The 8,170-nt window shown below is 40.6% G+C and overlaps 1 non-coding gene across 1 annotated transcript; it reads right to left on the bottom strand.

The window, feature by feature from the left end:
- Positions 1–1,001: 1,001 nt before the first annotated feature.
- On the bottom strand, positions 1,002–1,109 carry LOC130952440 (small nucleolar RNA R71). The gene has a single exon (XR_009074621.1). It is a non-coding gene; the product is annotated as a small nucleolar RNA R71 (small nucleolar RNA).
- Between the last annotated feature and the right edge of the window lie 7,061 nt (positions 1,110–8,170).

Raw genomic sequence — 8,170 nt, 5'->3', positions numbered from 1 at the left:
CCTTTTCTGCTGAGAAAGGTTTAATGTTTGAATCATATCTTTTCTTGTTAGGCAAGTCATTAATTTTCAAAATCAAATCTTTTTAAAATTGTTTTCAAATCATATCTTCTCAATCACATCTTTTTTTCAAAATAGTTTTCAATCAAATCTTTTTAACTTCTAATTTCAAAATTTTTTTCAAAAATCACTTGATTTCTTTTTCACTTTGAATTTTCAAAAATTATCAAAATATTTTTGACATCTCTCTAATTAATTTTCGAAAATTCTCTTCCTTCCTCCCACATCCTTCTATTTATGGAGTACTACTCTCTCTTAATGCACAATTCAAACTCTATCTAATTAAAGTTCGAATTCTTCTCCTTCTTCTTTCTTCTATTTTTCTGTTCTTCTGACACCTCAAGGAATCTCTATACTGTGACATAGAGGATTCCACATTTTCTTGTTCTCTTCTCTTTCATATGAGCAGGAGCAGAGACAAAGGCATTCTTGTTGAAGCTGACCCTGAACCTGAAAGGACCTTGAAGCGAAAGCTAAGAGAAGCTAAGGCACAATTCTCTGTAGAGGACCTGACCGAACTCTTCAAAGAAGAAGAACCCATGGCAGCCGAAAACAACAACAATGCCAACAATGCAAGGAAGGTGCTGGGTGACTTTACTGCACCTACTCCCAACTTCTATGGGAGAAGCATCTCTATCCCTGTCATTGGAGCAAACAACTTTGAGCTTAAGCCTCAATTAGTTTCTCTAATGCAACAGAATTGTAAGTTCCATGGACTTCCAATGGAAGATCCTCATCAGTTTTTAGCTGAATTCTTGCAAATCTGTGACACAGTCAAGACTAATGGGGTTGACCCTGAGGTCTACAGACTGATGCTATTTCCTTTTGCTGTAAGAGACAGAGCTAGAATATGGTTGGACTCACAACCTAAAGATAGCCTGGACTCTTGGGAAAAGCTAGTCAATGCCTTCTTGGCAAAGTTCTTTCCACCTTAAAAATGGAGTAAGCTTAGAGTGGAAGTCCAAACCTTCAGACAGAAGGATGGAGAATCCCTCTATGAAGCTTGGGAAAGATACAAACAATTAATCAGAAAATGTCCCTCAGACATGCTTTTTGAATGGAGCATCATAGGTATTTTCTATGATGGTCTCTCTGAACTATCCAAAATGTCTTTGGATAGCTCTGCTGGAGGATCTCTTCATCTGAAGAAGACGCCTACAGAGGCTCAGGAACTAATTGCGATGGTTGCAAATAACCAATTCATATACACTTCTAAAAGGAATCCTGTGAACAATGGGACAAGTCAGAAGAAAGGAGTTCTTGAGATTGATGCTCTGAATGCCATTCTGGCTCAGAACAAGATATTGACTCAACAAGTCAATTTGATTTCTCAAAGTCTGTCTGGAATGCAAAATGCACCAAGCAGTACAAAGGATGCTTCATCTGAGGAAGAAGCCTATGATCCTGAGAACCCTTCAATAGAAGAGGTGAATTACCTAGGAGAATCCTATGGAAACACCTAAAATTCTTCATGGAGAAATCACCCAAATTTCTCATGGAAGAATCAAGAGAAACCTCAACAAGGTTTCAACAACAATAATGGTGGAAGAAACAGGTTTAGCAATGGCAAGCCTTTTCCATCATCTTCTCAGCAACAGACAGAGAATTCTAAGCAGAACCCCTCTGACTTAGCAACCATGGTCTCTGATCTAATCAAAACCACTCAAAGTTTCATGACTGAAACAAGGTCCTCCATTAGGAATTTGGAGGCACAAGTGGGACAGCTGAGTAAGAAAATTACTGAACTCCCTCCAAGTACTCTTCCAAGTAATACAGAAGAAAATCCAAAAGGAGAGTGCAAAGCCATAAACATGGCCGAATCTGGAGAGGAAAGAGAGGAAGTGAACGCCACTGAGGAAGACCTCAATGGGCGTGCACTGACCTCCACTGAGTTCCCAAATGAGGAACCATGGGAATCTGAGGCTCAAAATGAGACCATAGAGATTCCATTGGACTTACTTCTGCCATTCATGAGCTCTGATGAGTATTCTTCCTCTGAAGAGGATGAGTATGTCACTGAAGAGCAAGTTGCTAAATACCTTGGAGCAATCATGAAGCTAAATGACAAGTTATTTGGAAATGAGACTTGGGAGGATGAACCTCCTTTGCTCACCAAAGAGCTGAATGACTTGTCTAGGCAGAAATTACCTCAAAAGAGACAAGATCCTGGGAAGTTTTCAATACCTTGTACCATAGGCACCATGACCTTCAAGAAGGCTCTGTGTGACTTAGGGTCAAGTGTAAACCTCATGCCTCTCTCTGTAATGGAGAAGCTAGGGATCTTTGAGGTACAAGCTGCAAGAATCACACTAGAGATGGCAGACAACTCAAGAAAACAAGCTCATGGACTTGTGGAGAATGTTTTGGTAAAAGTTGAAGACCATTACATCCCTACTGATTTCATAGTCCTAGAGACTGGGAAGTGCATGGATGAATCCATCATCCTTGGCAGACCCTTCCTAGCCACAGCAAAGGCTGTGATTGATGTTGATGGAGGTGAACTGATCATTCAAGTGAATGAAAAATCCTATGTGTTTAAGGCTCAAGGATATCCCTCTGTCACCATGGAGAAGAAGCATGAAGAGCTTCTCTCTAATCAGAGACAAACAGAGCCCCCACAGTCAAACTCTAAGTTTGGTGTTGGGAGGCCACAACCAAACTCTAAGTTTGGTGTTGAACCCCCACATTCAAACTCTAAGTTTGGTGTTGGGAGGTTCCAACATTGCTCTGAGTATCTGTGAGGCTCCATGAGAGCCCTGTCAAGCTACTGACATTAAAGAAGCGCTTGTTGGGAGGCAACCCAATGATTATATTTTATATATTTCTCTTTGTTATTTTATGTCTTTTGTAGGTTGATGATCATAAGAAGTCACAAAATCCATTGAAAAAGCAAAAACAGAATGAAAAACAGGAAGAAAAACAGCACACCCTAGAGGAAGAAATCACTGGCGTTTAAACGCCAGTGAGGCTAGCAGTTGGGCGTTTAACGCCCAGTCTGGCACCATTCTGGGCGTTTAACGCCAGAAAGGGGCACCAGACTGGCGTTAAACGCCAGAAAAGGGCAAGAACCTGGCGTTTAACGCCAGGAATGGGCACCAGCCCGGCGTTTAACGCCAGAAATGCCTCAAAACGTGATTTTGAGCAACAATTGGTGCAGGGATGACTTTTCCTTGACACCACAGGATCTGTGGACCCCACAGGACCCCCACCACCACCCTCTCTCTTCTTCCCCCATTCACCAATCACCTCAAAACCCCTTCACCTATCAAATCCCATCTTTCTCTTCACCACTCACATCCATCCTTCATAAAACCCCACCAACCTCACCCTTCAAATTCAAACCACTTTCCCTCCCAAACCCACCCATAATGGCCGAACCATATCACCCCCTCTCTCCTATAAATACCCTTCTTCACTCCTTCATTTTCACACAACCTAAACACCACTTCTCCCCCTCCTTGGCCGAATACACTAAGCCATTCCCTTATTCCTCATTTCTTCTTCTTCTACTCTCTTCTTTCTTCTTTTGCTCGAGGACGAGCAAACCTTTTAAGTTTGGTGTGGTAAAAGCGTTGCTTTTTCGTTTTCCATAACCATTTATGGCATCCAAGGCCGGAGAAACCTCTAGAAAGAGGAAAGGGAAGGCAAAAGCTTCCACCTCCGAGTCATGGGAGATGGATAGATTCATCTCAAGGGTGCATCAAGACCACTTCTATGAAGTTGTGGCCTTGAAGAAGGTGATCCCCGAGGTCCCCTTTTCACTCAAAAAGGGTGAATATTCGGAGATCCGCCATGAGATCCGAAGAAGAGGTTGGGAAGTGCTTACCAACCCCATTCAACAAGTCGGAATCTTGATGGTTCAAGAGTTCTATGCCAATGCATGGATCACCAAGAACCATGACCAAAGTGTGAACCCGGATCCAAAGAATTATCTTACTATGGTTCGGGGGAAATACTTGGATTTTAGTCCGGAAAATGTAAGGTTATCATTCAACTTGCCTATGATGCAAAGAGATGAACATCCTTACACTAGAAGGGTCAACTTTGATCAAAGGTTGGACCAAGTCCTCACAGTCATATGTGAAGAGGGCGCACAATGGAAGAGAGATTCAAGAGGCAAGCCGGTTCAATTGAGAAGGCATGACCTCAAACCCGTGGCTAGAGGATGGTTGGAGTTCATCCAACGCTCAATCATTCCCACTAGCAACCGGTCCGAAGTTACTCTAGACCGGGCCATCATGGTTCATAGCATCATGATTGGAGAAGAAGTGGAAGTTCATAAGGTTATAGCACAAGAACTCTATAAAGTGGCGGACAAGTCTTCCACCTTGGCAAGGCTAGCCTTTCCTCATCTCATTTGTCACCTCTGTTATTCAGTGGGAGTTGACATAGAGGGAGACGCCCTTATTGATGAAGACAAGCCCATCACCAAGAAAAGGATGGAGCACTGATGAGCGGATAATTTGTATACTTTTTGGCATTGTTTTTAGTATGTTTTTGTTATGATTTAGTTAGTTTTTATTATATTTTTATTAGTTTTTAGTTAAAATTCACTTTTCTGGACTTTACTATGAGTTTGTGTGTTTTTCTGTGATTTCAGGTATTTTCTGGCTGAAATTGAGGATCCTGAGCAAAAATCTGATCCAGACACTCAAAAGGACTGCAGATGCTGTTGGATTCTGACCTTCCTGCACTCGAAGTGGATTTTCTGGAGCTACAGAAGCCCAATTGGCGCGCTCTCAACGGAGTTGGAAAGTAGACATCCTGGGCTTTCCAGCAATATATAATAGTCCATACTTTGCCCAAGATTTGATGGCCCAAACCGGCGTTCAAAGTCACCTCAAGAAATTCCAGCGCTAAACGCCGGAACTGGCACCTGATTGGGAGTTAAACGCCCAAACTGGCACTAAAGCTGGCGTTTAACTCCAAGGAGAGTCTCTACACGAAAAAGCTTCATTGCTCAGCCCAAGCACACACCAAGTGGGCCCGGAAGTGGATTTTTATGTCATTTACTCATCTATGTACTAGTTTTCTATAAGTAGGACCTTTTACTATTGTATAAAGGAGGCTTTTAGAGACGTTTGGGTAGCTATCTTTGTTTTATGCTATCTTAGACCTTTGGGAGGCTGGCCATTCGGCCATGCCTGGACCCTGTTCTTATGTATTTTCAACGGTGGAGTTTCTACACACCATAGATTAAGGTGTGGAGCTCTGCTGTACCTCGAGTATTAATGCAATTACTATTGTTCCTCCATTCAATTCCGCTTGTTCTTTTACCAAGATATCACTTGTTCTTCAACATGATGAAGGTGATGATTGACGCCCATCACCATTCTCACTCATGAACAAGGTGACTGACAACCATTCTTGTTCTACAAGCATCTGAGGCTTAGTGAATATCTCTTGGATTCCTGATTGCACGATGCATGGTTGATCGCCTGACAACCGAGTGCTCGCCTGACAAACGAGCCAACCATTCCGTGAGATCAGAGTCTTCGTGGTATAGGCAAGAACTGATGGCGGCATTCAAGAGAATCCGGAAGGTCTAACCTTGTCTGTGGTATTCTGAGTAGGATTCAATGATTGAATGACTGTGACGTGCTTCAAACCTGTAACCTACTGGGCGTTAGTGACAGACGCAAAAGAGTGATTCTATTCCGGTAGGGAGGGAACCAAACCGGTGATTGGCAGTACTGTGACAGAGTGCGTGCATTAGCTTTCACTGCGCGGATGGGAGGTAGCTGCTGACAACAGTGAAACCCTACACGAGCTTGCCATGGAAAGGAGTAAGAGGATTGGATGAAGGCAGTAGGAAAGCAGAGAGACGGAAGGGAAGGCATCTTCATACACTTGTCTGAAGCTCTTACACCAATGATATACATAAGTATCACTATCCTTATCTTCTATGTTATTTTCGTTCATCATCATATACATTTGAGTTTGCCTGACTAAGATTTACAAGATGACCATAGCTTGCTTCAATGCTAACAATCTCGTGGGATCGACCCTTACTCACGTAAGGTATTACTTGGACGACCCAGTGCACTTGCTGGTTAGTGTGCGAAGTTGTGTAATGCCATGGAATTGAAACCACCAAGTTTTTGGAGTTCATGACAGGGATTATGAGAGTTGTGAAAAGTATTGTTCACAATTTCGCGCACCAAGTTTTTGGCGCCGTTGCCGGGGATTGTTCAAGTTTTGAGCAAGCTTTTGGTAACAATGCCTGGGATTGTTCTAGTTTGGACAACTGACGGTTCATCTTGTGCTTAGATTAGGTATTATTTTTTCGAAATCTTGAAGATGAATTCTAGAGTTTCATGATGATTTGTTGAAATCTGGCTGGCTGAAAAGCCATGTCTAATCTGATTGGACCGAGGTTTCAACTTATCACCACAAGAGCTTGTTGATTTTCATCAATTTTGCTTTTGGAGCAGTGATCTGCTAAGATTTGGCTGACCTTTGGTCATGTCTAGTGTTTTGGACCGAAGCTTTCCTTGAAAGCTTGGCTGGCTGTGAAGCCATGTCTAATGCCTGGACCGGAGTCTTAGACTAGCATTGCACTGATTCCTGGAATTCTCATTAAGAATTTTGATACTTTTTTTTCACTTAATTTTCGAAAAAAAAAGCCAAAAAATTTACAAAATCATAAAATCCAAAAATATTTCTTGTTTGAGTCTAGAGTATCATCTTAAGTTTGGTCAATTGCATGTTTCTGTTCTTCTTGCTTTTTCGAATTTATGCATGTGTCTTAATTAATCTTCAAGTTGTTCTTGATGATTTCCTTGTTTTGATCTTTGAATTCTATTGACTTGAGTGTTTTGTTGTATCTCATATGCATTCTTATTTTGTTAGTGTCAGTAGTACACAAACTGCTAAGTTTGGTGTTTGCATGCATTGTTATTTGATTCTTGTTGCATCTTGATTATTAAAAATCCAAAAATTTTTTATTTGTGTCTTTTCAAGTCAATAATACAAAGAATTGAAGATTCAGGAACATACTGCAGAGGAATTATACAGAGAAAAAGCTGAGCACTCAAAAATGCCCAGTGAAGAAGGCAGACTGGCGTTTAAACGCCAGCCAGGGTACCTGGTGGGCGTTTAACGCCCAAAAAGGTAGCATTTTGGGCGTTAAACGCCAGAATGTATACCATTCTGGGCGTTTAACGCCAGGATGGTGCTAGGAGGAAGATTTTGTTTTCAAATCAAATTTTTTTTTTCAAATTTTCAAAGTTTTTCAAAACCAAATCTTTTTCAAATCATATCTTTTCAATCAAATGTTTTCAAAATCAATTCCTTTCCTTTTTCAAAGATACTTACTAACAATTAATGATTTGATTGAACATTTTTTTGCCTTTTCTATTAAGAAAGGTTTTATGTTTGAATCATATCTTTTCTTGTTAGGCAAGTAATTAATATTTCTCTTAAAATCATATCTTTTCAAATTGTTTTCAAATCATATCTTTCAAAATTGTTTTCAAATCATATCTTCTCAATCACATCTTTTTAAAACCATAATTTTCAACCAAATCCTTTTAATTTCTAATTTCAAAATCTTTTTCAAAAATCACTTGATTTTCTTTTTCACTTTTAATTTTCGAAAATTATCAATCAAATTTTCAAAATGTTTTCAAAATTTTTTAATTGAATTTTCGAAAATTCTCTTCCCCCCTTCCCACATCCTTCTATTTATGGAGTACCACTCCTTCTAAATGCACAATTCGAACCTTATCTAATTAAAGTTCGAATTCTTCTTCTCCTTCTTCTTACTATTTCTCTTTTCCTCTGACACTTCAAGGAATCTCTATACTGTGACATAGAGGATTCCACATTTTCTTTTTCTCTCCTCTTTCATATGAGCAGGAGCAGAGACAAAGGCATTCTTGTTGAAGCTGACCCTGAACCCGAAAGAACCTTGAAGAGAAAGCTAAGAGAAGCTAAAGCACAACTCTCTTTAGAGGACCTGACCGAATTCTTCAAGGAAGAAGAACACATGGCAGCCGAAAACAACAACAATGCCAACAATGCAAGGAAGGTGCTGGGTGACTTCACTGCACCTACTCCTGATTTCTATGGGAGAAGCATCTCTATCCCTGCCATTGGAGCAAACAACTTT

This window comes from Arachis stenosperma, chromosome 9 (assembly GCF_014773155.1).
Source record: "Arachis stenosperma cultivar V10309 chromosome 9, arast.V10309.gnm1.PFL2, whole genome shotgun sequence".
In the NCBI taxonomy this organism is placed as follows: domain Eukaryota; kingdom Viridiplantae; phylum Streptophyta; class Magnoliopsida; order Fabales; family Fabaceae; genus Arachis; species Arachis stenosperma.
Note: the sequence above shows the minus strand (reverse complement) of the source record. Positions and strands in the feature narration are given on the sequence as shown.